Genomic DNA, 21,705 nt, shown 5'->3' on the forward strand with positions numbered 1-21,705 from the left:
ATATTGAGTCCAGAGTTTGACCGTTGCACACGATGGTGGAGAAGCTGCGTTCCAGTTACAACCAGGAGTCCAGATCCGGCAGAAAGTAGAACCACAACAGGTAGCATCAACGGATCCACTGATCTGGTTAGATGACCTTCCTCTGACAGCTGAGCGATGACTGTGCCAGAAAACTGAGGTTACAGTCCTGACAGCTGGTGTCTTTGGTGACACGACTGGACGATTGCCTCCTCGCCGGGTTTCTCTCTGTCCTCCGCAGGGTCAAAGGTCAGCCGCCCATATGGGCCGCAGCTGATTTTTTCCGAATCCAACAAACATTACATAAACACGGTGGAATATTTCACGCTGCAGGTAATGCTTCTTTTACGGCGCAGTTAACACAAACAATTCACAGCTCGTATGTCTTTGTCTCTGTAGTTTTGGTTTGACTATAAATTAGCTGACAGGGCACCCGCGGGACCCTATTAATTTACTCAGAAATGCTGAAGTCATAACAAAGCTGGCTAAAGACTTTGACAGATGAGTTGTGTGCAGAACTGTTACACTCTGCAAACACAACCTATATAACGCTCCCTTGTACTAATCATGCCTGATACAGTTTGGTATGAATAATTTAAAGCATCTTGAATAAAATAAGTTCATTTTGATTCTGCTGTTGTGTTTTAGCCACATTCGTCTGCATTTCTATGCCTCAGCCTCGTAAGGGGGGAGCTCTGTCACAGCTGGATGCCAGCAGAGGAGCATGCTGGGAAATCAGGACTGGTGAGGCGCTAAATGTTGCTCACTTAACAGCCCATCAGAAGTGTCTCCCCCTGCTGTTTGAGGGCTGTCAGGGCCGTACGTTCCCTTAATTTCCGTCAGACAGGAATGCTGAGTGCCGGAGGCCCCCCCAGGCCAAATAGGCTCTTCCACTGAATCAGGTCTGATGGGGAGGCCGATGCGTTGGCTGGACTGTTGGTATGGAAGAGGCTGTTTGGTGCATCAATCAGCTACAACAGCAGGAATGTGTACGGAGCTGCACCGTCGGCATGGAAACGGGCGGTCAGAGGGCTGCTCAGGTGAAAAATCAGGACAATCTTTGAATTAAGGGGAGTCATCTGACGGCTTTCTACAGAATAATGGATAACTGAGTACCTCAATATCCAAAAAGCTTCTTTTTGCATAGAATTTATGGCTTATTTAGAATAAATGTAATGTTTATGGGGAGTTTATGTCGTGGTGACTGCATCTTTGACGAGCAGGCAGTGATTTTTTTCTCTTTTTCTGACAGACTCGTCAGACTCACACTGTATAAAATGACTTACAGCATCCTGCTTTCTCAGAATTCCGCCGAAGGGGGAAATCTCAGGGGGGCCTTTAAACATTTCTGCCTGCTTGTGTTAGACGGCGTGTTCGGGCCATAACAAAAGATGCCTCAGGCTTAATGTTTTGGAAAAGGAGAGAGGAAGAATCTCCAGAGTTGACCTCAGATGAAGGCTGTATGGAATTAAAAATCCAGTCCTACAGTCCTTTTTTAATCATCTGGGAATATGTGCAGGCCCGGTTCTGCTCCTGTTTGGGTCGGCCTGCAGCACCACAGCGGTACTGTACCTGCAGTGCTGGTGATACGTAGCCTTCCACCACCTTTGGGGACAGTGACTGAGAGACCTCTGACCTCCAGCTCCTCTCGGCGTCTTTGATCTCCTCACTTTCATCTTAAATAGATTCTTCAGTTTCATCCCGCTGACCCACCAAAAAAGACCCAGGTCTCCTCAGATCAGAACAAACCTTAAAAAAAGAAAGAAAAGTGCACGTATCTCCTTACAATGAGATAGCATCGAGCTCAACATCAGTGACTGGCACTTCATAACTGACACATTCCAGAGACAACTGTTCTGCAAAGTGCTTCATCAAAAAGGTTTTCAAAAAGAGTGTTTGTAAAACATCTAAAGTGTGTGGGAAAAAAGCCTCAAGGCTAAAAGATTTGGTGCTTTAATCATTTGGAGCAGAACAGACCTGCAGTAACACTGGCTTTAGTAATGGGATAAATTATACAGTATATCATTTATGGTAGTAAATTATTTTAGCAGGATTGAAAGTATGATAGAGTTTTTAAAAAAGAAACAAACGTTGTCAAATCTGTACACTTAAAAGATCGACAGTAGGGGGCAATAAAGAAGTTTAAACTCCGTTTTGGGAACCACTTTGGTTTTATTCAGCTATAATTTAAATTAAAAAAAGGAGCCAACCTTTTATCGTTTTCTCATGTCCAAAATTGTTTCCTAATTTATAATCAAACTATGGAGACACAATTATTTATGACACCTTTTAAAAAAAAAATCATAAGTGAAATATAATATTACGATCGTCATTTATGAAACTCACACACCTGTAAATGAACAGGTCCTATAACCCGGAACCTTTATCGAATGCTCAGAGACGCCGGGGACTCTTTCAGCATGGGCACAGGCGAGGAGCCATAAAGGAAAGTTATTTTGAAACAAACCATATTTCACAATTAAGCAACAACACGTCTAACCATACTGTAAAATCATAATGGACTAAAATGCTCAAGGCTGATAAAAGACAGTCGACACTACACTCGTTTATCTTGAAAACAAATGCAAAATATGGAATTCCTTTCTTTGGAAATATTACTTTTTCATAGTTTGTAGCTGTCTGTGCACATACTTGTTGTTTGTGTTGTTGTTCCTATAAAATAACCTCAATAACCTTCACCAGCTCGTCTACTCGTAAGTAGAATAACGTCACAATTTGCTGGGATGTGCTCGATATGGTTAAGTTGTTGTGCCGGGCGGGTGGTGTCATCGACTCAAACAGCGTCAATTTTGTCCATTTTATTATCCCGGTGGTAGAATGTAAACTTGGATCTAAAACAGAAGAAGCCTAAAAGGTGCCACAAAACAGGATGATAGGACGAAAACCGCATTTTGTCTCTCAATAAGCTGCCAATAAATATGGGAATAGTTTTGGCATGTGAGAACAGTAGTTTCTGATGCTAGCATCTCCTTCTGCATTCCACCTTTATCACATCACTGCTGCTGCTCTGAACATTATAGCTTGTCCAACAGATATTTTCCTGGAATGACCCATGATGGGTGGTCAGAAGAACAGAGATCTAATCATTCACGATCAACCAGTGCGTTTGAAAAACATGGCACACGGCTACAGTCATCCGTCTGTCATGGTACGCTTGGTATCACGGAAAAACCATCTGAGGAATCGGCGACGAGGCCACGGGAGGCTGCCATTAGTCTGCTCCTCCAGCCATTCGAAACAATACGCTCCAATAGGATGTCTGGAATAATATTATTGTGAGCACATATAAAAGGGCCCAGACAGACACAGAATAATACCCTTCAAAATAAAAGATTCTCCCCAGTGAGCCCATTTTCTAAGCACATATGCTTTAAAGAAAAATATATTGGGCATAAAAATGTATATATTATTCTTTTGGCATGTAACTCTTAAATTGCCCCTTTATCAAGATAGGAGGGAGTCCCCCCCCCCCCCCCCCCTTCCCATCATATAAAGACTAGCCCACTCCTCCTCCCCAATTACCTGTCCATCCTCACCTCTGCCATCCTCTGATAAGCTGACCATGAATCAGACCTTCAGTGCGTCTCCATCTTAATGACTTCCTCAGGTCGGGGGTCAACGTCCCATCACTCATTAAGGCCCAGCTCATTAGCTTGTGGGGGTCACGGTCCCACAATGATCATTTTCTTCAAAGATTGACAAGTTTTCTGACTTGTGGGTTATTATTTTGGGGGTCTAATATGTACCGTGATCAGTATTTCCAGAGATCCTGTTGCCCCGGTTCAGTGGCATCATTGTGTCGATCAGTGGGTTTAATCATGGGTTACTGTATCTACATCCTGCTTCAGGAGTGCTTCTTTTCAACGGCAATGACTCGTGTTTTCTCCTATGAATAGCGTTTCCATTTGAGCTGCAGCCTGCTGGTTTAACTGCGTCCGTGTTGGTGCACAATCGGCTCCTGATGACACATTTGTGTCAGGAAGTGTGTCTGGTCATTGAATGCTATTCAGAAATACAAAAGCGGCTCAAAGGCGGTATTTACATCAACGGGGACATTAAAAGGCCGCAACAATGTAGCTGGGCGCTGCGGCGTGAGTCAACAGAGCCACGGTACGACAAGTCTGAATCCAAAATTAATTTGCCCCCATAGACTCCAGCAGGGTGGGAGAAAAGAGCAGCCGATTGTGTTTTGTTTTTGCCTCCAGCTTCACAAATAGTGGCACAAAGTATCCTTTCTGTGCCGTTTCCTTCCACTCTGATTGGACTAATTGGGACCTGTTGACAGCGAATCCCATCCGTGCAGGAGCCAGCCAATCAGGCCGCAGCATCTGTCATCCCTGGCACACAGAGCTTCCACTCTTTCTCATAAAGGCCTTTGTCTTTGTGACCTCATCGACCTTTGGCAAGATTTTTTTGTGTTTTTCTCTTCAATTCTGGAAACGTTGAATATTTGTCTTAAAACGGGAAATCAAATGGTGTTTTTCCTAACATGACTGCAGAGATTAAAGGTTGAATATCAGCGAATCACTATTTCAAGCAAAAAACACCTGGTTTCATTCAGGACGTTGGATTCTAGTAAACTGTCTATGTTTGACCTTCACTAACAGAATGAAGAATTTGCTCTTTTAAATGATGTGACTGAACGTCGGCAATGAACTTTTATGAATAATTTAGTCTTTGACCAGTTCTTCCTTTGAGCTGGCAACAAAGGCACCTTGAAAAAGCACCTGATTATAACTTTATACAGAGGAGCTTTCACTTTATATGAGGAATGTCTTTCTATTATTATTATTATTAGTAATAGTAGTAGTAGTAGTAGTAGTATTACATATACAAGCTGAGAACAAAAATGAATCTCATATAGCCTAAATAATTGGAAAAATTTGAAAATAATTTGAAAATAACAAAACCCAAGAATACAGGTCGACACTTTGGTCCTCATCACTATGGTAACAGCCCCAGAATGCTCTTCATGTTAGTAAAAAGTTGCCAGCTACCAGATTCACGGGCAAATCTTTTTTTTTCTCCCCTTAAGTGAAAAATCGGGTGTAAACCCGCCGAGGGAGGGGAGCTTCAATCAGAAGGGACCGGTTCAGGCTGCACTGTCAGCGCTCTAACAGACGTCTCTTTTCGAACCACCTGAGGGGAAATGCAGCTTGGTCTGCAGGCTCTTTTTCAGATTCATCCTCACTAAGAGGTTGTTTCTTCCTCGCTGAGGTGACGAAGCACAACAGCACCTTTTGCTCCCGGAGTCGAGACAAATGAGGCTGGTGGAGGAGTGGAACCGAGGGAGCCGGGGAGCTCCATCCATCCAGCCTGTGAGAGCAACCCGTCTGTCAGCGCCATTATAGGGCTCTCATATCTTGGCTTGCACCTGTCTATGCGGGTTGGGATTTTTGGAGCTGAGGAGAAGCCTTGGGGATCCCCCATTCACGTAGGATGATCGACAGGGCCGCAGCCAGAAGAAAAGGCAGCTGTGATGAGAGAGAAAGAAAGAAGTGTGTACCCATGTCCCCTTTGTGCTTTTAACCACCTCCCCTCTTGTCTTCCACAGCCGTGTCCTCACAATAGAGTCCTAACAGGAGCTGTCAGCAGACAACGCTACTGTGACCACTGTGGGCACTGGGGTTAGCCTGGATCACATTAGCTCTGTTTGCATGGCACTGAAAGTCGCTCAGATACAGTTAAAGCAAGTTTTCTAGTGTTTTATAAAGGAGCCTTTCAAACTGGTGTTTACCCAGAGCCGAGGGGTGCGGGGGGTCACGTCACGCCACACTTTAGATGCTCGGGGGAGAATAAAGTCGTAGATGGGTGAGGTGTGTCGCGTGGGCGTCGACTTTGCACCTGAGGTTTGATCAATATAGTCAATGCGCTGAGAGATGGCAGCAGGTGGGTCGTCCCGACACTGTATCAACGTGCTGCTGCCTTCTTTTAACGTGTTTGTCTCCCCGCTGCCAGTGTTTTCTTGCATTTGCAGCCGTGTTTGCACTGTGCTTGTGAAGCTGATCCTCTTTGTGAGGTTTGCAGGTTGCTGCAGCTGCAGGAGCCATTTGTTTGATTTTGCTGCCTAAAGAGCAGACAGGTGTGTAATGTAGAAAAGGTGAAAACCGCTGCAGAGTGAGAATCTGGAGCCATATCTGAGATGCATTTTTAAGGAAGCTTACAGCCTTTACTCTTCCAGAGTTTGCGTCTATGTGTGATTCTGGATATATCGTATGGAAATATTCCAGCTTATGTAATAGGTTGAGCTGAGGAGTGTAAAGTGTTTTACGGCTTCCCGACCGTTAGATGGCAGTAATGCACAGCAGAGGCTCCGGGATTCCTGTGAAAGCAGCAACGGTCTGCAGAAAATGTCTGGCTCCTCATCTCATTTGAAAGCCGTGAGTCAGCTCTGTGTGTGCGTGGGTGTGTGTGTGTGTGTGTGTGGGGGGGGGGGCACTTTAGTATTTAAAATATTAAAGTAAATCCCCTGCCTGCCCCTGCACAAACAGTCTGGGAACGTTCTTTTTTACAACCCGCAAACTATTTGCAGCCATTGTGTCTCATTGGGAAGTTTTAGGATTAAAATGCCTGAAAAATGAAAAAGGTATACACGAGAGTTTACCTGTCAAACATGGGCTTCCTGCTTCCCCTGCTTTTTATTTGGACCATCCAGGCAAAGAATCAAGTGGAGGGAACTGGAAACTTTGGAGCTTTGGTGCTGGGTTTACTGTAAGCGTAGGATCCAAACCTCAAAGTCCGAGCCACTAGTAAACAAACAAGCAAGTCAACAGAAGCATGTTTGACAGAAAGAATAACTTGCTGTGGTAGCCGACTGCTGTGGCCCTGTTGTGGTTCGCCTTTTATCTGTCACACAGATGGAACCAGAGTGGATCAGCCTGCTCGGACCCAACCTGTGTGTGATGCCTTTCACAACCTTTAATATCTGGAGGATCCATAATGGAACGATTGTCTAAACAAGCCCTGAAATCTTCTGCAGCCTGTTGAGAAGCTTCCATAAGCGTGAAAAAAAGGCACAATTGTCATCCTTTTGTTGACGCTGGCAGCCGACTCAAAGTTGTTAAGGAATGTTTGGGGTTTTTTTAAAGACTGATTCTGTTGGAAAAGTTTATATGAGCGAAGTTGAGACGAGCCTTTGTGTTTTCTTGAATAAACCAGTTGCTTTCCACATCCTCCGGTGAACAACAGTGGGTTAATTCCAACAGAAGGAAAGAATAATGGTTGTGGTCATGTGTGCAGGCTCGTTCTGTGGCCTTATGTCACTTGTTGACATCAAACTCTACCCAGCGACCTTTTCAGAAGGAACAGACTCGACCAGACTGAACAAGATCTTTCCATTGGATCCTCCGTCACATGAAGCGCCGCGCTAGATAACTCGTCTGCGTCCGTGCGGAAGGACACTTGTTGTTCCAGGGAAAGTGTTGAGGCTTCCTGGAATAGTGCGGCTGATCAGAGCAGATCTGCTAATTCCAGGTGAATTTTGGCTTGTTCTCTCAGACCTGAATGTGTAACATCTCAAACATCACTTTCGACAGCTTCCCGACCAAATGAGCTCAAATATGATCTTGACCATCTCTGAACATTTTTTCCAATTGCGTCGGACCGCGACCTGTTTTGTCTGACTGAATGTTGCTGAACAGGGTTTTGGAAGTCCGAAACGTGACACAAACACACCTGACAGGACGCGTGAAGTTCAGTGTGACATTATCGGCATGTGAGGACAAAAGGATCCGATGGCACTTTCCACTGAGCCACTGATTGTCCTGGCAAGCTAAATAAACAGAAGATTAATCTGCCTTTTCTCTGCGCGAGCTGACAAACTCAGCCATGGATGAAATCGAGGCTTTTTGCAAGATGAAGCAGTCTGATAGCAACAAGCTCCTCTGAAATATGAAGCTTTCCGTCATTTTCCTCCTCCTTTTTTTTCTACTGTGCAGGCACTAATTCAAACTATCACTGACACAGAGGAGACAAATACCTCCACGATGCCGTGGAGCCACGCTTTAAAATAACCTAGTGTAAAGACACCAAGAATCCCAAAATGGTACAAAGGTTCAGAAATTGTACTCGAGTTACATTCCATCGCTGTGATCCAGATAATATCGCTGTAGGACCTCGGAGTCTCCCTGCGTACGAGTCGTGGCAGGTGTCAGGGCAGCCGTGGCGCCGGTGGCAGCCTCATATCAGGCGAGGCCTCGCGCTGTCGGCACGCCGAGTGTTGAGTCTGCTGACTAACATCAACGAAGGCCAGGCGTCCTTGCACTCGCACCACACCGACTGGGCACAAAACCACCAGTCTAAGCCCTTAAATAATACATCACGCACTCTTAGACCCTTTTATTTTAGTCTCATGTATTTTTTGGGAGGTTCTGAAACCATTAGTGTCCTAAAGATTCCCAGTGATCACTGGGGATAGTGTGAAGAATGACTCCTTTAAAAAGTTAGATTTTAGTTCAACAATCTCACAGCTCAGAAACTTGTGACTAAATATTGTGCACAACCTGCTGATATAGATCTCTATTACGTTGCTACATGATAGATAATTAAAGCAAAAGTACCTTTAGCTTTGCTTACTGTACATCTTCCTGATGCTATAATGATAGATGTATATTACACACGGCTTCATGCGGACAGGTAAACAAAGAGGGTGCAGACAATAACTTGTAATTATGAAAGCATGTTGAGCAAAGTACTGACGCGCAGCAAACGTGTCATTTGGATGATTAGCAGAGGGGAAAAAACACATGTTAGGAGCCGAATTCCAGCGTTGGATCGTGAGCAGAGCCGCCGCACGGTCCACTACAACATGTGCGCTTCCCATCTGGGAGGCACGCTCACTGTAATCAGCGTCGGGGCTGAGGCCGTGTTCCCCGGCTCAACCACTCATTTGGAGGAAGCAGGTTTCAGCTGGATGTCGGAGCCACCTCCTGCCTGGCTCAAGTGCCTCCTCCTGCCTCAGGTGTGTGTGCTGACTCTGACCTCTGTACGGTATCTGTTACTGGACCTCAGAAAGCCTGAGTGTACCAGAACGCAGATGGTTTCTTCCCACATTTTCTTTCTTCCCTGCGTTTTTGTGGTCTGAGGGTTTGACCGAAGAGGCCGAGTCGGTCGGAGGTGGATGAAGACGTCGGCGACCTTCGTAAGCTTTGAAATCAAGAGAGACCCGGTGGAGTCGGAGGAGATTCTGGGTCGAGTGAGGGACAAAAGCTGCACCCCTATGTGCAAATCAGCAAAGCAGAAAGAGTTGGGAGGGGAAAATCTGGAGCTCTATTTGCTGCAGAGGCAAATCCAATGGAGTAAAGACACAAACATCGGTCCAAACCCAGGGAAACCTGAACATGGTCATCAGCAGAGATGAAACACTGGCTGGCCTGAGATCCTGCAGTCCTGCTCAGCCCAATGTTGCAGTGATGATAGCATTTGGAGCAGTCTGGGGTAGCCTGTGTGAAAGGAAACAATGGGGGGGGGCAATTTGGGGCTGTTGCAGTCCTGAATCAGCCCCCCCCCCCTCCTCTTTTGCTAATTCAGTCTAAAATGTTCTCTTAAGCCATTCTGCCTATAAAGCAGCGTTCAGACCTGTGGTAAGACGACGTAATGAGCTCATCCTTGGATTACACACCGTGTTAATGACTTGGACAGAGCGAGAGACCCCTAAATCAGAGAAGCCATGTTGAAGGCCCCAGGAGACAGAGTGTCATTGTTCACCAGCTCTGACAAATTGGGACAGGTGGAGACATTTCTCTGGCTTTGTCTCCCTCCCCACCCCGACACCATTCTGAAACTGGATCGCGGACCTCGAGTCATGCACCGCCATTCCTCATAACTCGATACAAGCGTTGCTTGAAGCCCAGTTGCTTGGCAACCAAATGTTTTGGCGCAGCGCTTTATTTTGGCTTTGCTGTCGCTCTTACACCACTACCCGCCACACCCGCTCATTCATACACGCGCGAGTATTTCGGGAATTGCATCACTGAAATGTATTCCATATCTTGGATGGATCATTGTACTTGCTCCCATTTTTTTGACTTTGTTTTTTTTTTTTGCTTCGCTCTGCAGAGCTTTCGCTGAATCCCGCCCACCTCGGTTCCTCTGTCTTTCCCACTGACTCATCTTTGCATGCTAGTGCACCCACGCTCGACCGCCTGATCACCCAGAAACAGTCGCGCCGTTGCATCCAACCTGGTTTCTAACCGATTGCAAACTACACATTTGCAAACTCTGCATGCCTGATAATGGGTCGCAACAAGTAGCGAACTGCACATATGCATGATTTCTACACTGCACCTGTTGCAGCCTTAAAGCTTATATGTCTTGAATTAGAGCTCATTTAGGAAAGTTATTAAGTTAATAAATTTGCCGACACACTGTTCACATTCGGTTTCGAGAGATGATGGTCGCCAAGGCTGACGCCACAGCATAATATTTACATTTATTTTGCTGTCTGACATCCTGCGTTTTACACTCGCAGGTCTTTTCCACTCTGCTGCCCATCGGGCCAAGTTGGGTCTGGAATACGAGAGGGTCTCTGGATGAAGGGGTATTGGGACGGTGCACCGTGGGGATGATGTTGTGCCACGAGGATGAGGTCAGAAGGAAATGGATCCATCCATTAGGGGTTATAATGAGAGGGAGCAGCTGCCTGCCTCTGGGTTCGACAGCACACAGATGTGTGTGTGTGTGTGTGGGGGGGGGGGGGGTGCAGGAGTCCCACTACCATGACCTCATTCTCAGAGCCAGAACCTTCCACTGCTCAAGCATGCCTTCAACTCACCTGAATCCACTCCAGCAGAACGTTCTGCCCCGAGGTTGCTTTGTTAAACTCCGGGCGACCTGCGGGGGCACGACGTGCCAAACGCTGAGCTCAGCGCCAGCACCGCCATAGCTGCAGAATCAAATCTGCACAAGGGCGGTTGAATCTGTACAGCTCCAGCAGTGCTCAATGAAGCGCACAGTACATTAAATCTTCCATATACTTTCCTTTGATGCGAAGAGGTCACCAGAAGTTGTGACTCACTCCAAATTCTTGATCTGCAACCTCTCTGGAAGCAGAGCGTTTAGTGAAGACAGCAGCGAAACCGCTCATGTTTCCTTGGCAGAAGATACAGAAGCAGCCAGAAAGAAAGCAACTGTGAGAAAACGCTCTGACTAATTAATGGGTCGGAGCCGCTACTGGAGCAGGTGGGTTTGATGTCACATTCGCCCTGAACTCATGGACTTTGATGCTACGCTAACCATCTGTAGTGTCGGGAGTGTTTATCGATGAATTTGGTGGGCGGGGCCCAGCAGCATCGTGTAAGATGCTTCTTTTTTGCAATCTAATGGATATAAAGTTGCTCTGCGTGCAGGCATGGAAGACAGAAGTTCTGACCTCTACAAGCATCCAACCACAAACAGCTGACTATAAAACCACTAAAGTCCCCAATGATGCTAATGAGTCATTGCTAATGTTGCTGGGGTACACTGGTGGAACAGCATGGCCAATAGAGAGTGAACTGTGTTGTTTTAGGAATTCCTTTTTAAAAAAAGAGTTTTCTCTGTTTTACTTGTGAGATGATACAATAATGGTTTTGGTCCCGGATGGAGTGTGATGTCACACTCCTTTTCCAAGAGTGCGTGCTGTAATTTGAGCTTCTCTCGTATTTGTTTTGGTAGGCAGGCCGACCAATGTTTATGTGCACATTCAGTACATGCTGGCCTTCTAAGAAAAGTATATTAAAATCCGTTTCCAAGTAACGGACTGTTGATCAGAACCTGATTACCATCGGCCGACAATAAACACTGTTTGACGTATTGTTCTGAGCGCTTTAAATATTAGATTCTGAGGTTTCTGAAAAGAAATAAAACCACGTTGCGATTTTACTGCAGTTTCCTCTAGAATAAGCTTGTCCTATATCAAACTAAAAGCTGAAGGAAGTCAGATCCATGTTGATATTTTATAGCTCTATTTGGTTGCTATTTTTGAAACTGTAAAATTACACATGATCCTTTTATACCATGAATAAGACACGTGTATGTTATTACATGTGTTGAATAGTAGTTGCTTGGCAACATCCAAGAAAGACAAGCTGAGCTAGAAGATACCAGAAAGCAATGTTGGGTCATTGAATACTTCAGTGTTTACCCTGAGCCTTGTGTGGGATTGACATGTCCAACCCCACCTCCTCCAGGGAGCTTTTTCTCCCTGACATGTGTGATGGGGAAACTTAAGCCTCAGCCGATATCTCCCAAACAGGAATTTTCACTTCTCTTCTTTATAATCCCGTAACCCCCGCTGCTTTTAAACCCCGGTGTGCGTGTGCACGTGCATTTGGCAGGGCTAAACCTTCTCCAAACAGCAAATCTGTGCAGCCTGCTGCTCGGTTTAGGCACACAAAGAAAAGCAGGCAACCGGACAACCGGCGTGGCGCTGAGCAATGACTCGACATGCTGCTCTGTGACCTTACAGGTGACTCACGGCGGGACTTTTATTTACCGGGCGGCCGGAGAGAAATGCTAATGCAAGGTAAACAGGGGGCAGATGCTGTGTTTAATTCAGAAACTTTAACATCATCAGTCATTCACTGGACGGCGTCTATGCTAACGAACGCTTGGGAACGCTTATATAAACCACTGCTAAAAATGTCCAGTTTTTCTTTGGCTGAAACTTATTATTCTGTTTATTTAATGTAAAAAAAAGACAGTTTTAAACCAGGTAAAGGGAAAGACATTCAAGTGGAAACAAAACAGGCTTTTACTTATTTATCTGGAACCCCACGAGTCATGCTCGGTATGCACTCCATCTTTGCCATACAGGTTTATTTGCAGAGTCTGTGTAGTTGCGTTCGGCCTGTAATCACATAAAAGTTCTATTTGTTGCAGACGGCCATTTATCTTGGGGTCAGAGACCTTGAAAAGACAAGTGTGATTTGGCAGCAGTGCAAGTAAATCCATCCCTCACATCTGCCTGGGCTGGCAAGAGCTTACCACACAGTCCAAGTATAAAAGCGCATACACAGGCGTGCACACACAGACACACACACACACATGCTAAAACACACCCAGAGAATGCCAGAAGAAAAACTCAGTTGGGCACAAAATAACACAAAGCCAAGTTGTTGCCGCTGATGGATTTATTTCCTTTAAAGGCGCCATTAACAACACACTTACAGTGTGAAAAGATGAGGAGAACACACACACTCTCTCTCACACACACACAGTTATTATTACACCCTAGCAATGTGCAATTTAAATCAAATCACTGCGCTGGGCTGTAAAGACATGAGCTGTCCCACAATTGCAGCAGGAAGTGAAAATTACACAGCCGGTTGGGAAAACAGGTGAGCGGCTGTTTTTTTTTTTTTTTTTTTTTCCCAAGACCCTCTGCTGAGTGAGTGCCGAGTCGGCCCAGTCTGGCACCAAACACCACCATTGGTTCTGCCACCGGAAACGTCACTAAATAAAGCTGCCATGTTGTTTTAAGGATGGAACGCTCCTGGATCCTCATAAATGTCCGATCATTAACAACAACCCAACTGATGTTTTGGGGGGGCTGAGGAAGACCCGCTGCTGCGCCTTCATCCAAATCCCAAACTGGGATCTCATAAAACTCCTAATTTCCATCTGAGGGACAACAACCAAGCGGCACGACATTCGACTTGTGGGCAGAGACACAAGTCTGCATTTGAACACAGACATGGTTCAGACCTCCTTACAGATTTGATAGTTGCATCGCTCCAAAAGGGTGACTCTGGTGGGACTCGAACCCACAACCTTTGAATTGCTCTTCGCACGCTTGACTAGAAGTCCAATGCGCTCTCCATTGCGCCACAGAGCCTGCTCCCCTGTCATAAATATCAGCACAATGTGGTGACAAATACTTTTAGCAGCGACACTTTTGGCGGCGTGAAGAAAGGAATTGTTTATTACTTGGAGAGAGGGTAAATTACTGTTTATTAGACACAAGATGCATGAAAAACAGATGAACATGAAAACATTGCGGGATGATCTAAAAACCTCCTGGCAGTTCCCACTTTCCAAAGATTGATGCAGAGCCTTTAAACCAGAAACCCTCCGACTCCAGCCCAGTATAGACTTGCATCGCTCCAAAAGGTTGACTCTGATGGGACTCGAACCCACAATCTTTGAATCGCTCTTCACATGCTTGACTAGAAGTCCAATGCGCTCTCCATTACGCCACAGAGCCTGCTGACTTGTGACTAATATAAGCATAATGTGGTGGTAAATACTTTTAGCAGTGACATTTGGTGGCAGAACGAGCCCCCTTTTGCAGCGAAGGGACCAATTCATTCGGACCCTCGGATCATGGAAGCCTCAAATGTTTCATCAGAAAAGCAGCGATAAGGACGTTTATCAGACGGGGAACGTGTAAAGACAGCGTTCACGATAACACCCCCCCCCCCCCCTCCCCGTAGATAATTGCTGTTTTGTCTTGACTACATGTGCTGTTATTTATTTGCACAGGAACTGAGACAGTTTCCCTCAGGGCTTGACCTTATTTTTTGCCTGAAAGTCTTCCTGGTGTAACAGAAACATTGATGTTATTCTCAGCTCACTTGAGAATTGTAACAATACAAATTTAAAACTGTACCCTCAGAAAAAAAGAAGACTTTAGCGGGACTTGAAGGATGGTTAGCCCCTGTAGATTAACCTTTGGAGTATATGGCTATAAATCAGGATGTTTGGCTGTAGCGGGTCTCTGTCACTGTTCCTCTGTAACACCAGAAAGGCTGAACACGCCGCATCCAGGTAATGACGTTTGCACCTCTAAGGGTAGCTCTGCTGCTCTGCTGCTCTGCTGCTCTGCTGCTCTGCTGCTCTGCTGCTCTGCTGCTCTGCTGCTCTGCTGCTCTGCTGCTCTGCTGCTCTGCTGCTCTGCTGCTCTGCTGCTGCTCTGCTGCTCTGCTGCTCTGCTGCTGCTGCTCTGCTGCTGCTGCTCTGCTGCTCTGCTGCTGCTGCTGCTCTGCTGCTCTGCTGCTCTTGCTGCTGCTCTGCTGCTCTGCTGCTCTGCTGCTGCTGCTGCTGCTCTGCTGCTGCTGCTCTGCTGCTGCTCTGCTGCTGCTGCTTGCTGCTCTGCTGCTGCTGTTCTGCTGCTCTGCTGCTCTGCTGCTGCTGCTCTGCTCTGCTCTGCTGCTCTGCTCTCTGCTGCTCTGCTGCTCTCCTGCTGCTGCTCTGCTGCTGCTGCTGCTCTTCTCTCTGCTGCTGCTCTGCTGCTGCTGCTCTGCTGCTCTGCTCTGCTGCTCTGCTGCTGCTGCTTGCTGCTGCTGCTCTGCTGCTGCTGCTCTGCTGCTGCTGCTGCTGCTGCTGCTGCTGCGCTGCTGCTGCTGCTCTACTGCTCTGCTGCTCTGCTGTGCTGCTGCTGCTGCTCTGCTGCTAATGCTGCTGCTCTGCTGCTCTGCTGCTGCTGCTCTGCTGCTGCTGCTCTGCTGCTGCTCTGCTGCTGCTGCTGCTGCTGCTCTGCTGCTGCTGCTCTGCTGCTGCTGCTGTGGATCTCAAATGGTTCCTGATATCAAAAAGCTGCAGGTGACGCCCTGAACGCGAAACGGTGTCGGTGCTAAGAAACCTGGTCCGTGTTTAAATACCTCCGACATGCCAGAGTTTGCAGAGTTTGTGTTTCCCAAACGATACATAAATCAAACGAGGCTCAAGTTGGGCAATATTCATTAATGAGACCGCGGAGCTGTTTAGTTTTCCTGCAAGATTTATCATCATCACAGCTGCTGTGGTTGACGGCTTCAGCCGAACAATCACTCATGCACCTTCACCGCACCTCTTTTAAAGTCTCGTTGGAACCATTTCTCGGCGGGCTGATTCATATCATTTAACGGCCAAATTTGTACCTCCTGTAAAAGACTTCCCTGAATTTGCAAACCCCGGTCAAAAATGCCTCGTTTCAAGTTTATTCCGATCTTGACGAATGCGTGAAGCCGATCATTTGTTGTGGGCGACGGCGGGGAGAGGTTCCACTGTAAATACGGAATCCAGCCTCTTATTTTTCATGTTCGCCGGGTTATAGACTGACAGGGACCACCTGGAGGTTCCTAAGGAGAGGAGAGGTTGGAGCCCATCGCTCTCACGTGTAACCTGCCGGGACATCAAAGTAGAAATAATTCATGTTTTCAGAGTGAGGTGAGAACTTCCACATGGCCTAAAGGCACCCTGCTGTGCAGTTGCTAGTTCCTGACTGTTGTGCACACATGCACACACCGAGTGCTCAAATGCTGATTTCATACCCAACTTCACACTAAATTCAACAAATTGGACTCGCAGTATGAATATTCCATTAAGCTCAGCGGTTTAAGGGCTGTGAGCCCAGGCAACAGAATCTATCATGGCTTTTAATGCCTACCTGACCACTGAAGTTCTGGAATATAAGGAGATCCATAGTTCATAAATAACAGATTTATTTCTGAGCAGAGCTACAGATGCAGGATAGGAAGTTTGGTGCTTTGTAATAAGGAACGAGTTCAATGGAGTTCACCGTGTCCAAGACATTAAACCAACTTTATAAATCTAAATTACAGCTAGTTGTTTTTTTCCCCCCGAAATATTCCATTACTGCTACATTTAATCCGCATTGGAAGTAATTTTAGCCATATTTTGCAGTTGTTTTATCCTTTAGAGGAACCCATACATACACTGGTTTGGAATAATTACTCATGTGACCCTTTTGTACTTTTCGTCAGTTTTGTTGGCGTAAATGCTCACATGACATTGACATGAGACAATTTCTAAAACCAAACTAGAAGGAAAAATAGTTTTTTCACCCACTCAGTGATAATTATGAGGTTCTACCTTTTGATATTTGCATGAAGCTTTTTCACAGTCTCTCTTTTTTATTTTTTTAACTCAGCCTTTTTCTTTTTCATGTGATCAGATCCAGGTTTTCTCAGGCATATGGGAGGGTTGGGAATACCTGGAATCGTCTCTGAGTTCAAGTGTCAGCAGAGTTACATTTGAGAGTGTTTTATGACTGCAGTTTATTTCCATCATGGCTAAGAATGTAGCCTCAAAAAGTGTCCTTTCTTTCCTCAACCTTGTAGTAGGAATCATACTTTATCAAGCAGACAAGTGAAAACACAGAGACGTGTATGTTCCTTCACCACGCCTGAAGCTTTTACTTTGACCTTCTCCCCTCTCCCTCTCTTTCACCCTCTCCGTCTCTTTCTCTCATTTACCCCAGGGCAGGAGAAAAGAGGTGTGAAGGGAGGGGGAGGGGGGTGTTCCTCCTGGCATCACCCATACCTAAGCTCAAAACCCTCAAAGGATGATAGCTACCCCGGCATTGTCGGGACAGCACCGGGGTGAGGAGAAATGAGGTAAATATCAATGGCGGTGGTCTCACATAGCCCATTAGTCAATGTCTGCAAGCTGGCTGTCTGAAGCAGCCCCGGGGTTTGCACCACCGCCACCACTGTCCTCCCAGAGAGTCGTACCCAGGCAGAAATAAAGCAACCCGAGCCATGCATAAATCATTAGGAACATTTGTTACCTCAGGTAATTGTGCTTCATTCATCTTTGGGGCTTTTTCCCCATTTGTCAGCTCCCAGAGGCTGCTGGGTGTCAACTGTACAGATCTGGGCTGTTAGCCTGGGCGTGACTCTCCAGAACTGCAGGAAGCATTGATGGAGCACTACTGATACTATGCAACTATGCTGCTTCTCAGCCCTTATCTGCAAATCCAACTCTGACACAAACATGTGCAGCATAAAACTATTGGGCGGTGGGTCTCCTCAGAGTCAGACTCTCCCCAGCGTTTTATCTCTGCAACGCCAAAGGTCTCCCCGTGCTCCGTCATACTAGTCTAAAAACTAGGAAAAGGTGGTTTGGCTGATGGTCCTAGGTAATAGGAGTAAGGATGGGTGAAAAGCCAACTGATCTGATTGTTTCCAGCTGCTGTCACAGCAACATCTGTTTGCACGTGTCGTTGTTCCTTCTGTGCTTTAGTCCCAATGCTGTTTTTGAGAGAATGTGACTGTCTGCTGTTGACACATTTGACCCCCATGTTGTAAAACGTGAAGGCATGATTTAGTGAAATAGAGTAGAACGTCCATATTTTTTTCTTACAAATATGAGTGCAGTAAGCTGTGAGACCCCCTCTCGCACGCGGTTTTGTGGTTAACATGTAAACTGGTGCTCAAACACAGCTGAATGAACACTGACTGGAAGTGTTCTGTGATCACCTCCCTAGGAAGACGTCCGTTAACACCACTAATGTCACTGCCTTGAAACCTGTTTGCAGCTGTAAACGCCGCTCTGCCTCTAGTTGCCTCACAGTCACACCATCCTCCTGGCTGCGTATATACACAGTAATTAACGAAAAGCACAAACAGGTCTTGATGAAGAGGTCAGGTGCCCCAGAGGATATTCACTGCTGCAGAATAGGACCGTGGACAGCACTACAGTCCTCCACTGTGGCATTTAAAACTGGACATGGGAAGTTGGGGAAGCCAGCACACTCAGTATGTTAGCATGATACATCATCACCATAACCACAAGGGCATCTTAAGCACACAATAAGTAACATGCGCATCTTGTACGAGATGGACAAGCTTTGCCATTAGCCATCTTCCTTTTGTCCCAAATGCCGGTCTGCCTCCTGACCCCAGTTGTTTATTATAAGATGTGACGGGTCAAATGGAAAATGGGTCGTATTAACCTGCTGAAAAGATGCATATAGCCACCTATTGGTGAGGAGGAGGACATGTTCCCGTCAGTGATTTGTTTTTTTTCTGGAATTGAAATTTGGAGCATTGCTCAATTGAACTGCGCATCTAAACGTACAAAAGGACATGTTGTGTGGTAGAAGAGAGGAGGAAATGGCCCACGAACGGCTGGGTGGCTGCTGCTGACAGGTGAGGATGTCTTTTATCAACAGGTGTTCGGAAGCCAGCAGAGAGATGAGCTGAGATAACACAAGCAGGCATCACAATCAACCCAGCAAAGCTATTAGAGTGAAGGTGAACGGGTAACCACAGCCACATTCTCCGGCTGCAAACATCCTTTCACCACTTCCAGTCTCACCTGCCCCACACACACTCACACACATACGTTCACACAACGCACACAAATCGCTGTCAGAATCTGATGAAAGCAGATTCTGCGAGGTGGATCTGCACGCCACCAGCTCTGGTTTAATTAGTACAAGTCATGCAACGTGCTGTTGGCCTGCCTCCTGCTCACATTTGGTGTGAAAAACAAACATGTGTGATGGAGAACAAACACTCTTGTTCAAGTTAACACAGCCCAGTTAAGGCAATCCCCATGTTTGTGAGGTGGTTATTAAATTGTGTGATACAATTGGCCATTTTCTTTTACACCCCTGCTAAGATTTAAGGAAAGAGCTAAATGTGTGTGCAGATAATAGAGGACTAAGCTTCCTGTTTGCACGCCAGTTGGGCAGCTTCACTGTCATGAGATGTCTAATCTGACCCTTGTCTAGACCCCTGTATCATCCCAGGGGAAACTGGGTTATCTCATAGTGAACAGGTAGTGTGGGGGGAGAGGTGGGGCGGGGGGGGGGGGGGGGGGGGGTTCATCCTGCTTCTAAACTTGGAAAAGGAAACTAATCCAGGGTCAAAGAGGGCCATGGTGATGAGTGAACCTTCACATGGGGCATGGAGTATTTAAAGTGTGTTCCCTTTGCTCCAACTCCTCCTCCTTCATTAAAACCCTGCACCTGGGTCTAACACTGATCCGCTGGAAACCCCCTCATGGCCACCACCAGAGAGGCCCCTTAAATCTGTCCCCAGCCCTTCCTCACAGCCCACTTAACCCTCCTTCCTCCTTTTCCTGCAATGGTTTTTTTCAGTATTAAGAGCGTGAAGAAGAAAGGAATTGTTTATTACTTGGAGAGAGGGTAAATTACTGTTTATTACACACAAGATGCATGAAAAACAGATGAACATGAAAACATTGAGGGATGATCTGAAAACGTCCTGGCAGTTCCCACTTTCCGAAAGTTGGTGCAGAGCCTTTAAACCAGAAACCCTCCGACTCCAGCCCAGTATAGACTCGTATCGCTCCAAAAGGTTGACTCTGGTGGGACTCGAACCCACAACCTTTGAATTGCTCTTCGCACGCTTGACTAGAAGTCCAATGCGCTATCCATTGCGCCACAGAGCCTGCTAACATGCAATAAATATCAGCACAATGTGGTGGCAAATACTTTTAGCAGCGACACTTTTGGTGGCGTGAAGAAAGGAATTGTTTATTACTCGGAGAGAGGGTAAATTACTGTTTATTAGACACAAGATGCATGAAAAACAGATGAACATGAAAACATTGAGGGATGATCTAAAAACCTCCTGGCAGTTCCCACTTTCCAAAGATTGATGCAGAGCCTTTAAACCAGAAACCTTCTGACTCCAGCCCAGTATAGACTCGCATCGCTCCAAAAGGTTGACTCTGGTGGGACTCGAACCCACAACCTTTGAATTGCTCTTTGCACACTTGACTAGAAGTCCAATGCGCTGTCCATTGCGCCACAGAGCCTCCTAACCTGTGATTAATAGAAGCATAATGTGGTGGCAAATGCTTTTAGCAGTGACATTTGGTGGCAGATTTTATTAGCATGTCAGGTATGCACAAACACCTTATAGTTCTGCTGGAGGCTCATTTGTTTGTATTTTATTTTGTATTAGATAAACCATCCTTTCAGGCACAAAGAAAACCCAGAATAGCTAAGATTATGTTCCATGTAAACTCGTCCTGTGAAGAGTCCTATGTGTGTGTGTGTGCGTGTGTTTTTATTTCAGCTATGACTAAACACACTCGGGATTCCCAAAAGTATAGTTGTTGAGCGGTAAGATAAGATAAGCTGATGAAGTGCAAAGGAAAATCGAATAAAGCGTAAATGATCACTTTACCATGAACAATCACAAGAGGTGTGAACAGAAAAAAAACAACTCAGTTTGAACTCGAATTTGAAGATTCTGACACATCGACATTGAAGCCATATCCTTGTTTCCATCAGACACCGTGCACACACTTGTTCTGATCTTATCTCTCTGTTTGTGGATCTTATCTCTCTGTTTGTGGTTAAATCTGTGCAATCGTTCTCGCCATTTAATGTGTGCATGGAACAAAGCAGCCTCGGGTTGCTGCCAACTGACTTCTCGTCTTGGGGCAAATGGGCAATCTGGTGCTCAGAAGCAGGGTGAGGAGGTCCTCCTGACTTTGCATCGATCAGAGGGGCGGTGTCAAGAGAATTCTTTATTTCAATATAAATAGAATGATTGGTGCAGTAACTTTATGGCAGTCAATCGTGTTGGGACTGTGTCCCCTGATGTCCAGCATGGCAGAAAACTCAGAGACCCCCTGCCCCCCTCCGTCTTCTGTCCAAAGTTTGTTTACACCCACAGTCCTCCATGCTAACTTGTGTTTGCAGAGACATTGACTAAAAGATCCTTACCTTGCATGGGCTGCAAGCCAAAATGTCCTCACATTGCTAGTGAAATGCATATTCTGGTCCTCCCTATGCCGCCTGTAACAGCACACACACACACGCACACGTATGGGTCTGCTCACAAAGCACAGGAGTCTCACTACAGTTTATCTCCCAAACAGAAATAGGCTCAGATTTCAGGCCTTGGGCTCCTAAATATATATGGAAGTTTACATCAGGGTGTGTGTCACTGCTGTTTACAGCCAAATGATTTATGAGGCTTT

The 21,705-nt window shown here is 46.1% G+C and overlaps 4 non-coding genes across 4 annotated transcripts; all 4 read right to left on the minus strand.

The window, feature by feature from the left end:
* Positions 1-13,760: 13,760 nt before the first annotated feature.
* Positions 13,761-13,852, minus strand: trnar-ucu (transfer RNA arginine (anticodon UCU)). The gene is given in 2 exon segments: positions 13,761-13,796; positions 13,816-13,852. It is a non-coding gene; the product is annotated as a tRNA-Arg (tRNA).
* Positions 13,853-14,129: 277 nt separating this feature from the next.
* Positions 14,130-14,221, minus strand: trnar-ucu (transfer RNA arginine (anticodon UCU)). The gene is given in 2 exon segments: positions 14,130-14,165; positions 14,185-14,221. It is a non-coding gene; the product is annotated as a tRNA-Arg (tRNA).
* A 5,847-nt stretch (positions 14,222-20,068) lies between these two features.
* trnar-ucu (transfer RNA arginine (anticodon UCU)) lies at positions 20,069-20,160 on the minus strand. The gene is given in 2 exon segments: positions 20,069-20,104; positions 20,124-20,160. It is a non-coding gene; the product is annotated as a tRNA-Arg (tRNA).
* Positions 20,161-20,437: 277 nt separating this feature from the next.
* Positions 20,438-20,529, minus strand: trnar-ucu (transfer RNA arginine (anticodon UCU)). The gene is given in 2 exon segments: positions 20,438-20,473; positions 20,493-20,529. It is a non-coding gene; the product is annotated as a tRNA-Arg (tRNA).
* Between the last annotated feature and the right edge of the window lie 1,176 nt (positions 20,530-21,705).

This window comes from Takifugu flavidus, chromosome 5 (assembly GCF_003711565.1).
Source record: "Takifugu flavidus isolate HTHZ2018 chromosome 5, ASM371156v2, whole genome shotgun sequence".
Classification (NCBI taxonomy): domain Eukaryota; kingdom Metazoa; phylum Chordata; class Actinopteri; order Tetraodontiformes; family Tetraodontidae; genus Takifugu; species Takifugu flavidus.